The sequence below is a fragment of the Zingiber officinale genome, chromosome 3A (genome assembly GCF_018446385.1).
Source record: "Zingiber officinale cultivar Zhangliang chromosome 3A, Zo_v1.1, whole genome shotgun sequence".
In the NCBI taxonomy this organism is placed as follows: domain Eukaryota; kingdom Viridiplantae; phylum Streptophyta; class Magnoliopsida; order Zingiberales; family Zingiberaceae; genus Zingiber; species Zingiber officinale.
Window position 1 is genome coordinate 97,211,274 of NC_055990.1, and position 12,278 is coordinate 97,223,551.

General features: G+C 32.1%; 1 long non-coding RNA gene across 2 annotated transcripts; it reads right to left on the reverse strand.

The window, feature by feature from the left end:
* Positions 1-9,444: 9,444 nt before the first annotated feature.
* Positions 9,445-10,223, reverse strand: LOC122052125. Of its 2 annotated transcripts, XR_006131900.1 has the most exons (4): positions 10,108-10,223; positions 10,001-10,020; positions 9,837-9,919; positions 9,445-9,733 (listed from the first exon to the last, which is right to left on the reverse strand). It is a non-coding gene; the product is annotated as an uncharacterized LOC122052125 (long non-coding RNA). The 2 variants fall into 2 exon arrangements; XR_006131899.1 differs by having other exon boundaries at positions 10,001-10,154.
* Between the last annotated feature and the right edge of the window lie 2,055 nt (positions 10,224-12,278).

Genomic DNA, 12,278 nt, shown 5'->3' on the forward strand with positions numbered 1-12,278 from the left:
TCATATACAACAATTATCACTAAAAAAGTAATTTTATTACCCAATTAAAATAAACAAAAATAGAGTAAGGATGAAAGTAAAAATGTTTAGAAACAAAGGTTGTCACATTATGCTCAACAGACATGGCTAGCACTTAGTGTAGTATCACAAACCGATTCATTTTTATTAGCAAGCCTTGAAGTAGATGCTAAACATGAGATAAATGTATAAAGTTATGACTAATATAATCAACAAACCATCCAAAATTACAGGTAGAACCACTTGTAGTTTTGAAAGATGATGCCCAAGGATCTTGGCAAATGTTGTGTCTTCATTGAAATTAGAGTTAAAAAGCGTTGCACTGGATTAATTAAAAAGAATGGAAAAAACAAAAAAACTAGAAATTTCCCTTAAAAAGTGTCAAATGCCCATCACAAAAAGAAGAAGACTTTTGGTGAGAACAATTTCGGATGATATCGAGAAGAAAGCGCTGAAAGTAATCCTTCACAAGGGCAATCAAAACCTATAAAAGAATGAATAGTGATTGATGAACACAAAATTATTGTGATAACCAAAAATTATTTGAAATTACGCCACAATTAATAAATATTGTAGATTATACAAGTTTCTTTTAAGTCAAATTGTAGGTTACCCTATTAAACAACACAGCAAAAAATCATACATGAATGGAAATAAAAATTCTCCTCTAAAAATCAAAAATGAAAATCAAAGTGAAACATTCAATTTATTTACTAAAATTCAAGACAACTGAGATGAGGAGATTACTAGAAATGCATACTCTCTATATTTGATTTTCTAAAGTTATTTGCACATCATAACAACTTTATTCTTCATTTCACATGCATGGAGTATAATCTTGATTATTAACAATGATAATGAAGTTAGCAATGTCATTGAACCTTGTCATCCTAATAAACATTTGTCTCTAAGATTCTCCTTTATCAATGATCGTTGATCACATAAAGCTAATTCGTCCACCAAAAGTGAAAATTTTACAACTAAGGAAATCATCTAAGTCTTTATTCTATCACTATATGTGTGTTATTGTTTCTATTCTATTGTCCTTTACACCACCATCTATAAACCTCTATGTACTCCTTGTTGTTGTTGACCCACCACAAGAGGCAACTCCCTTATAGGTATATAGTCAACAATCACACAAAGAAGTCACTCCATCATCTTTAAAACTCTCCCATTCTTGAATCACTAATCATCATCCTTAATCCCCTACTAATTCTAACACTGTTTTTCCACAAATGTAAGCATTACAATTCCTATCCACTTTCTCATTTTATATATCCTATGAAATTGTCACCCAAATACTCTATCTTTGTGTCTTCTTTATGTCTATGATTAAATTGTAAAACATGTTTCAGAAGTACTTTTAAATCCAAGGTGGCAAAAAACTATAATCAATGAGATAAATCTCACAATTCTAATTGCTCTTTAGAGTTGGTCTCTCTTTATCTAGGAAAGTCCACCATGGATAGCAAATGGATCTTCTTAGTTAATAATCACCAAACAACATTGTTGATCATCTCAAAACTCGACTAGTAGCTAAGGGCTATACTCATGTCTATGGCATTAATTGAATTGATAAATTCTATCTAGTGGCCAAGATTCACTCTGTCTAACCCTTCCTCTCTCTAGGATCTATATGAAACATCATACAAGATTTGTTGCTCAAGGAGATTGGTCTCATATGTCAACTTAAGAAGTCAATGTACATAAAAATGATCTTGGGAACTTTATTTGAAAATTTTAATTCAACTCTTTTTAATATATGACTATAAAGTGGAACAAGCAATCATAAAGATGTCCTTTTTTTACTATTTATATAGATAATAATTACAAGTGATGACTCCACTAGATTACACACTTGAAAGATTGTCATCATAAACACTTCTAGACTGAAGACTTTGTGATCTCAAATCCTTCCTTGGTAAAGCTAGGACCAAACAAGTATAGAAAAAATGATATATTTCACAAAGCAAGTATATCCCATTTGTTGACCCTGGAAAATATAGAAAAATTGGCATGCTAGAACCAAACAAGTAGATACCTCTATAGATCTTAATGTTAAATTAGCACTAGCACAATGAGAGCCATTAATTGGAACTGGGAAATATAGAAAGCTAGTAAGAAAATTGAATCGCCCCACAATCACCAAGATATCTCATTTCCAACACATGTTTACTCAAAATAGAATGCAAAAAATTATTAGTAATTTAGTATACAAGAAAAACAATGACATAGCAAACACATTTGATGATTGCAAGTGTGAATCTGACACCTCAGATCTTTCTATCACTCCATTTTAATGATAAGATGCATGGCAAGAAAAAGCTAGTTTCTTCATTGTTTACCTCAAAATCTACAAGAGTCACTTCATGGCTGCCAATTCCACTAGAACAAAACTAAGCAACAGCCAACTCCATTGTAAAACCACCATTAACAGGAAAAACAAATGATATCTATTAAGGAGAATAACATAAATGCAAGTTCACAATATCATAATAAGTTAGCAAACCATTGTACCTGAATTGTATCAAATCACGAAGCTCGCATTATTGCTGAACCCATGTAGCTCCAAGAGGCACCTCAATGAACCCTCTTTCGATATGATCAATCATTTTAAGAGTACAACAGAGAGACATATCAATTAAAAGAATTGACACTCAATTGCTCATGAGTTAAAACTAATATAAACTAAACTTACACTCTAGCAATAAAGAGAATGAAAACTAGTGAACAAGTTATAAAGAAAAATCTGTTGGGAGAAATTATTTTAACAACAAACCAATACTAGAAAATATGTCGAAGTGTTTGTCATATCAGAAGTTCCCAGGTGTAGTAGCCATGGAGGCTCAGAAGTAGGAAGTGCAATCATCGTGAAATGCAAGCAGTCTTCTTGGTAAAAAGCAGAATATGCTCAATAACCTAGCAGAAATGAAGCTAGCGACAAGTAAAGTTGAATGATAACTAAATTTAGACAGAAAAATACTGGAAACATAAAGATAAACATATCTGCTGAAAGTGGTCGAACTTTACATGCCACCGATAGACCATTAACTATTTGCTCAAAAATACCCAATGAAGGGCCTTTGGGAACTTGACCTTCAGCATGTACATCTTTTGCAGAAATAAAACGCAAAGCAACAACTATCTCGTATGCCCAACTAGAAAGAGATGGGGCTAGAAATGAGCAAGACTTAGCATAGTCTCAATTGATGCTAAGTCTCAATTGATGAGTGCAGTATAAATTAAAAGACAAGTAAGAAAGAGAGAATAGGTTATCAAATTTGAGCATACACCATCAATTTGTTTCTCCTCGCGAGGGTCCAGAATATATAAATACCGACCAAGAAGAGCTCAATACCCAAGAAGATAATAAATAAAAGAATGCGTAGAATGCCTAAATATCAATTATAATCTGATCGGGGAGAGAGTTCAATGCTACGGCCATGAATAAGGCATGAAATACCCGAATACCGATTATAATCCAACCAAAGAGAGGAGCTCGATTCCACGACCATGAAGATGATAAGCAAAAGAAATGAGCAAGACTTAGCATAGTCTCAATTGATGAGTGCAGTATAAATTAAAAGACAAGTAAGAAAGAGAGAATAGGTTACCAAATTTGAGCAAACACCAACAATTTGCTTCTCCAAGAGTGGGCCCAGAATATATAAATACCGACAAAGAAGAGCTCAATACCCAAGAAGATAATAAATAAAAGAATGCGTAGAATGCCTAAATATCAATTATAATCTGATCGGGGAGAGAGTTCAATGCTACGGCCATGAATAAGGCATGAAATACCCGAATACCGATTATAATCCAACCGAAGAGAGGAGCTCGATTCCACGACCATGAAGATGATAAGCAAAAGAATTCCAAGAATATGAGAATATGGATTATAATTCAGCAGGGAAGAGGAGCTTGTGAAAACAAGAGAAGCCCATATTACACAAGTATATGGCTAAAAGCAAAGCCCAATGAACAAAACATTGAGTATCATAGCCACTAGTGAAAAGCTAGAAATCGTGATCATAATAAGAATAGCGAGAATAATAAGCTTGTCATATATATATATATATATATATATATATATAGTCATTTAGAACCTCATGAATACTATCAATGAAGCTAACTAATGATATTTTTACTGATTACTACCTCGAAGTCTAAATAGACTCAATCTACAAGTAAGCAAACATTAAATCATGTTAATAAATAAAAGTAAAAGACCCCTAGAGTAAGGAAAATTTCTGACATAGTTCCCTCATAATTTGATTGTAACTTGATTGAACTACAACACAAAAGTGTACAAAATATGAATATAGTAGAATTCTCAAAAATACATGAACATTCTCGAACAAATAAAGAAGATACTAGATATGGAACTTGTGAAAACAAGAGAAGCCTACATTACACAAGCATATGGCTAAAAGCAAAGCCTTAAGAACAAAACATTGAAACTCATAGCTAATAGTGAAAAAAGTTAGAAATGAAGAACATAATAAGAATAACAAGAATACCAGAAGAGAGGAGCTCGATTCCACGACCATGAAGATGATAAGCAAAAGAATTCCAAGAATATGAGAATATGGATTATAATTCAGCAGGGAAGAGGAGCTTGTGAAAACAAGAGAAGCCCATATTACACAAGTATATGGCTAAAAGCAAAGCCCAATGAACAAAACATTGAGTATCATAGCCACTAGTGAAAAGCTAGAAATCGTGATCATAATAAGAATAGCGAGAATAATAAGCTTGTCATATATATATATATATATATATATATATATAGTCATTTAGAACCTCATGAATACTATCAATGAAGCTAACTAATGATATTTTTACTGATTACTACCTCGAAGTCTAAATAGACTCAATCTACAAGTAAGCAAACATTAAATCATGTTAATAAATAAAAGTAAAAGACCCCTAGAGTAAGGAAAATTTCTGACATAGTTCCCTCATAATTTGATTGTAACTTGATTGAACTACAACACAAAAGTGTACAAAATATGAATATAGTAGAATTCTCAAAAATACATGAACATTCTCGAACAAATAAAGAAGATACTAGAAATGGAACTTGTGAAAACAAGAGAAGCCTACATTACACAAGCATATGGCTAAAAGCAAAGCCTTAAGAACAAAACATTGAAACTCATAGCTAATAGTGAAAAAAGTTAGAAATGAAGAACATAATAAGAATAACAAGAATACCAGAAGTCCAACACAATTCTGACCGAGGAAGAGGAGTTTGATCCTTGGTTGGGAAGATGATAAGCAAAAAGCGTGCAATACCAGAAGTCCAATATAATGTGATTGGAGAGAGGAGCTGAATACCACGATCATGGGACAAGTAAAAATATTAAGAAGACCAAAACTCCGATCCATCCTAATTGAGAAGAGGTCAATCCCGAGGTCTGGAGGATAATAATAACTAGAAAGATAAGAATACCAGAAGACCAATAACGACCAAATATTCGGATAACAATTGATTGACATGATGTTGAAAATGTATCATACATCATTAGGATATCTAGAACACCTACATCACAAATGCTGACAAATTTAAGCAACAAAAGATTTAATTGGTTAGCAGGAACATACACAAACAAGTGCATAAGAATTTTCTTTCTATAAGCTTCAACACAACATAAGTAGGACCGAGGCTAAGAGAATCTACTTAATTGTCATCGAATTCACACCATTATTGAAAGCAATGATTATTAATTTAGGAATAGAAATTAATTAACAACATGTGAATGAGAGGACAAACAAAAATATCAACATCAAATAGGAAAGATGTAAAGTTAAAATGCAAAAATACATAAAATTATAGGATTCAATGACCCAAAAATAATGGTAACAATTAGTTTGGTAGATTAAATATCAGCTACTACCTTGGAGTAAAAAAATCAAAAGGAAACCCTCTTTTCCCATCTTGCCCTACCCAGTGGGAGGAACTAGATCATTGGTCGTGAGGAAAATAATAAAAATGTTAAGAATACCATAATATCCATTTCATTGGACTGAGATGAAAGGACTCGATCCCACGCTAAGAATAAGAATAAGCCATAATACAAGAATATCCATTTCATTTGGACCGGGGAGAAATAATAATATCTATATGTACCAGAATTATAATCCAACTGAGAAAGGGAGCTTGATCTCATGACCATTAAGAAGATCCATCCAGACCGATGGGAGGAGCTCATTATATCAGGCGGATAATAACAAGAAAGCCAAGAATACCAGAAGTCCAATATTGTCCCGACTGACGAAAGGAGTTTGATCCCTTGGTCGGGAGGATGATAACTAGAAAACCAGAAATACCAGAAGTCCAATAATATCCCAATACAACATATCAATAGTGTCCTGACTGGAGAGAGGAGCTCAATCCCTATGTCGGGAGGATAATAATGAGAAAGCCAAGAATACCAAAAGTCCAATAATATTCCAACAGGGAAAGAAGTTCGATCCCTTGGTCGGGATGATGATAACCAGAAAACCAAGAATACCAGAAGTCCAATAATGTCCTCACCGGGGAAAGGAGTTTGATCCCTTGGTCAGGAGCATGATAACCAGAAAACCAAGAATACCGGAAGTCCAATAATGTCCCGACCGAGGAAAGGAGTTTGATCCCTTGGTCAGGAGGATGATAACCAGAAAACCAAGAATACCAGAAGTCCAATAATGTCCCGACCGAGGAAAGAAGTTTGATCCCTTGGTGTGGAGGATGATAACCAGAAAACCAAGAATATCAGAAGTCCAATAATGTCCCAACCGAGCAGATCAATAAGGAAAAAAAGAAGTTAAAGGTGAAAACAAGTACAAGTCAAAGAAAGAATAGGGAAAAAAAGTATGTGAAACATATAAAATACAGTTAAAAGAATAGGTACAAAAGAGTTAAAAGCATATAGTTTGTCACACAACAAAAATAATGATGTTATAAAATGATAATAAAGACAAATAACAATGCAATAAAGTAAACAAAACAAAAATGGTAGATAATGAAGGAGATGCATGTGACATCATGCAAGCACTAAACTACCAATAAAACTAATGAATAGTTAAAAGATATTAAGTAAAATTCAGAAAGGGAATGAAGTAGAGGGATGAACAGTGAATCATTATTTAGTTTAACAGCAAAGATCTTACATTTTATCTATTGTATATAAATAACTTATGCATGTGGGGTTGTTCTTTTTTGGCAATATACTGATGTAGGTAATATATATGCTTTGGCCAATTAAGAACAAAGTGTAGTGTAACTGAGGTTTCATAAGGTAGGAGGATACTACCACAGCCAGTTTTCTGATTGCTTGTGCAATGGAAGTACCTTCAAGTATGTCAAGATGTGGAGAAAGTACACACACCTATTTAATAAGATGATAAACTAAAAAGGATGGAACTGCTTACAGATTGATAAAATGACAATACTATATAAAATTGGTAAATAAAAGCATAAATGCTCGATGTATGTTTATTTGTGTGTTTTAACTCTCATGTAAAATAGGATACTATATTCATACTCAATGGACTTTGTACAAATGTTTACTTTTTGTAAGTAATAAACATGGCTATTAGGGTGAAGGCAAGGATTACATTAAATTAATGTTTGCTCAATGAACATAAGAACCATGCTTCTTCTCCATGATCATATTTTTATAACATGAACAAATTCTTGGGAATTCACAACTTTTGCAATTCTTCCTAATGTTTGGTGTAACGACGGTTAGCACATTCAATGATTTTTAACTTATGGTTGCATATTAGCTTTACAATTTCATAGGCAATTTCTATTAAAATAGCTTTATCAGCTAAACCATAATCTGTGAACACGTAACTTCTGAAATCTACAAGATACTACTAAAAGAAAAAAAGTTCCATAATATTAGATGAGAAATTCTATTTTTAATCAAGGTGGAAACTATTTAAGATATTGATTACTTTTAGATAAGAGAGGAGCATAAATGTTCAATTCTTATATTAAAACAAACCCATAAATGTGTGTGCGTTTATGCATGTGTATTGAATTCAACTTGCAAGTAGACTTTAAAAGTAACAATTAATGTTTTCTCTGAAATAAGTAATAAACCATGTTAAAAATTATAGGATCAAGGCAACAATTGCATGAAATAAATTTTGCTACAGCAAAAAAAAGAACCATGTTATTCTACAATGGCATCCATGCTTGGAAAGTTTTGCTACATTTCTTACCTAAATGTTCCGGAATTATATCTCCATAATTTACATTATTACCTAAACATATGTTAAGGAATTCACAACTTTAGACAGCTACTACTACCCTCTTTCTAATGTTTTAACAATGGTTGGCACCTTCAATGATTTGAAGCTATGGTTATGTATTAGCTTACAATTTCAGAAGCATCTTCCACAGTAATACGTTTAGAGTTTAGACCCTAATACGTTCAGTGAAGATACTAAATAAACAAAACACTAGATGAAAAAAGTTTCAAAATATGAGATGAAAATTTTCATTTTTAAGCAAGGTGGGAACATTTTAAGATAGCTTGAGGAGTTTTAGTTTAGTTTTTACAATATTTATTATAGCTATTTAAGATATTGTATTAAGAAGTTGTAAACTTGCAGAATGGGTAATAAGTGATTGTGCTTGCTGAATAAATGCATAGTGAGTAATGTTCCTTTGAGCTTGCTTGGCCCAACAAGTGCAAAGGTAGCTCATCTTGAATAAATGTTCTGTGCCACTGTTGTTGCTAAGCTGTATTTGTACATAAATTTATATGAGAGGTCAATACGTGATAATATAACCACTTGGCCAACTCTTTATTAGAAAAAAAAAATCACTTAGCCAATTGATTAAAGGATCATGCAAGGAACATTTGAATCAAAGCCTCGAGGTGAGATGCCTAAGGCAAAAAAGTACTCAACCAAAAGAACAAATAGTATGACAAAAATTGATGGCCAAATCTAAAATAGTATATAGTCTAGGTGTTGAATATTTGGATTGAACTTAACTATTACCAACCACTTAAGTGAATGTTGGAATGATCTAGACTAAAAGTATGGTTAACTTCACAACTTACACGAATTAAAACCACCATTGTTATCACAAATAAAAATGCTAGTGCACTTGCTACTCAATTTGAAACACCATACAACTGTTTAAATAATAGAAGTCCATTAATAAAATCCAAGAGTAAAAATAATTAGTTGTAAAGCCAAACTCAATTACTAAAGTGTAAACATAGCAACCTACACTACTTATCAATTATACGATAAGCACAACCATATTTAATCTATCCATTAGAGCTTGTTCAGTTTCTCTGAATGTAAATTTTTTAAAACAAACGTAGTCAAATGCAAGTTACTGTTAGTAGCAAAAATGACTAATAAAACTAGTTTAGAAAAATAAAAACAACCAAACAAGTTTGTGTTCAAATGATCTCTAACAAAAATGTTAGCCCAAAAGTAAATGATCTAAAAAATAACATGTTCAAGATATTATGATCATATTTGATTTGCATAACATGCATCTTGACACTAGTCATACATAAGAGTTTGGATTTACTTAGAAGATCCTAACAGTTTGGATAGTTTCTTGATGAATTCTAGATATAGAATCTAGCTCGGTGCTACAGTAAACTGCAAATGGGCGAGTCAGAGTTCTTTACATAATTTTCTGTGAAACTTGGTAGGATAGCACAAAATCAACACCTCCCTCCCTGATCTGTAAATGGATTCAATTTCTTCAACGAATAACAATGATCCAAAAAGATCTCATTGATGGAATCTTAATCCGTGGCAGGTTTAGGGGGAGAAATTATGATTACCTGCTAATTTCTTCGATCAGTGAAACCAATAGAATCATCCATCACGGTTTAAAGAATTCTAGACCACCCTGGTCAATGAAAAACTAAAAACATTCCAATCTGTAAAGTCATATGGGAAAAAAACCACCAGCCAGATTAAATTTACGATAGCTGATATCTCTCACCGGACAAGAAATATCGTGGTCTGGAATGGGGACACAACTCAGAACAAAAGATCTTGTGAGGAAGATGAACGGAGATTATCCATCGCCAGAGAGGAGAGGAGACTTACAAGTTGCCCGCGCTGCAAGGGGAGAAAACAGATCGACCATTCGCGAGAGGAGGCGATCGCGTGACGTTCAGGAGCTCCAGAGAGGGCCGCTCGGGAGGAGAGCGACACGGGAGAGAAGGGTTTAGGGTTTAGAGAAGGGCATCAGGATGACTCAACGGCTACAATTATTATGGGCCGTAACAGGATGACTCAACGGCCTAGGGCGTAACGGCTACAACGATTCTTATAGCTCGTATGACTAACGGCTACAATTCTTAAACTCGATTTAATGCCTAAATTCAACAGAGTTTAATTTTATCCAAAATTGGGATATTTTTATATAAACACTATTTTTTTTAGATAAAAAATTATCTCAAAATTTATAATAAAAATATTTTTTTTTTTAGCACACAATCATTATGAATACATATCATATAATAAAATAGATATAGATTATATTCGACCCTCATGAGTTAGGATTGAATTAGCCCCCACATTAACAGTAAGTAAGTCAACAAATTAGTTAACCGTTAATTCAATTGGACGAGTTAGAATTGTAATTAACCCATCTAGAGGGTCGCTTGGGACGACACAGAGAGAAAAGAGCATCAGGATGACTAAAATTAGGGCTATAATTCTTAAACTCGATTCAATCAATTTGGTTTATAATAATCTTAATGGCTAAATCAAATTCAACCTTAGAGTTTGATTTTATCAAAATCAACCCTTATACATCGCCAAAGTAACCCTAATCAATCAAAAATATATTCACTAAACTCAATCAATACATTTAATATTATTTATTATACTATGTTGTTATTTTCTTTTTTTTATTGTAAAAAGTATATAAGAGTGAAACAATATTTAAAACAATTTAGTTAAATTTATTTTGAACAATTTGAGATTTTTTTTATATAAATGTTAACTTATTTAATAAAAAATTATTTCAAAATCTGAATTCTTTGTAATGATAAAAAAAATAAAGAAATTAAATTTTTAACACACAATCATTGTGAGCTCATACTATATAATAAAATAATATAACTATGTTACATTAGGCCTCCACTGGTTGAGGTTGAATCATCTCAATTTGATCGTAAAAGGTGAATATGTTCACCTCCAGCGCCACCGTCAACCCGTCCCAGGGTCAACACGGAGGAGGTAAATCACAAACGGCTACTAGCCTTTGGAATAATGACTAGCACATAAGGGAGACATTTACCTCGGCTTTGCCGAGATTCGAAACCTCATGATGGAACACCTCATGTGCTAGCCATTGTTGACAGATTGGTTAATCGTTGACCTAATTGGATGGGGTTAATCAGCCCATCTAGAGATGGGCTAGGATAGACGATTTATGATTTTAACTCAAATTTAAACATGAACTAATGGTTTAAATTATCGACTAAGAGATTTTTTTAAAAAATAATTGTTGGATTGTTTGAGTGATTATTTTAATGATCAAAATTATTTGATCATTTTTCAATCAGTAACTATATTTAATTGATCGTTGTTCTCCAAACTCTATAAATAAACTACTCTATTCATTATTTTTAAAACAAATACTTTATTCTTATCTCTCAATTCTCAAAGCTCAATTATTTTCAACTTCTCGTCTTTATTTCAAGTGATAGAAGCTCATCTTAATCTTAAAAAGGTAAGGTCGTAAGGTGAAGGTAATTTTAAAATTAAACCTTGATTATTGAATTTAACAATAATGTGTTATAGTTTCATTTCCAATATTTAAGATGCGAGAAAATATAAAAAAAATTTCCAGGTTCAAGATACTCTCCCTTTTAAAATCATCTATTTATATTAAATATTTGAGAAAAAATACTCTTTTGTTTAGAGATACTTGTAAAATATAAATTTATAATGTATCTTGCAAATTTTAAATGAGTGTATGAATCATTAAAGCGACAAAACTAAACATCCTATATTAAGTTTGCAGTAAACCAATTTCAAAAATAATTATTTAGATTTTTATCAAAAATATAGATGTACCTATTCTAATTTATTGTAATATTTTAATATTGAATTAAGAGAATTATTAGTTATATTTATTTATATGGAATATCTTTCTTCTAGTTTTAATTTTAAATGTATATTTGAGGAGTTTTTATCTAGAATCATTTAATCTAGTTGTTAAATGTGTTCTTTAATCAGACTTATATAATTAAAAAATTAATAAG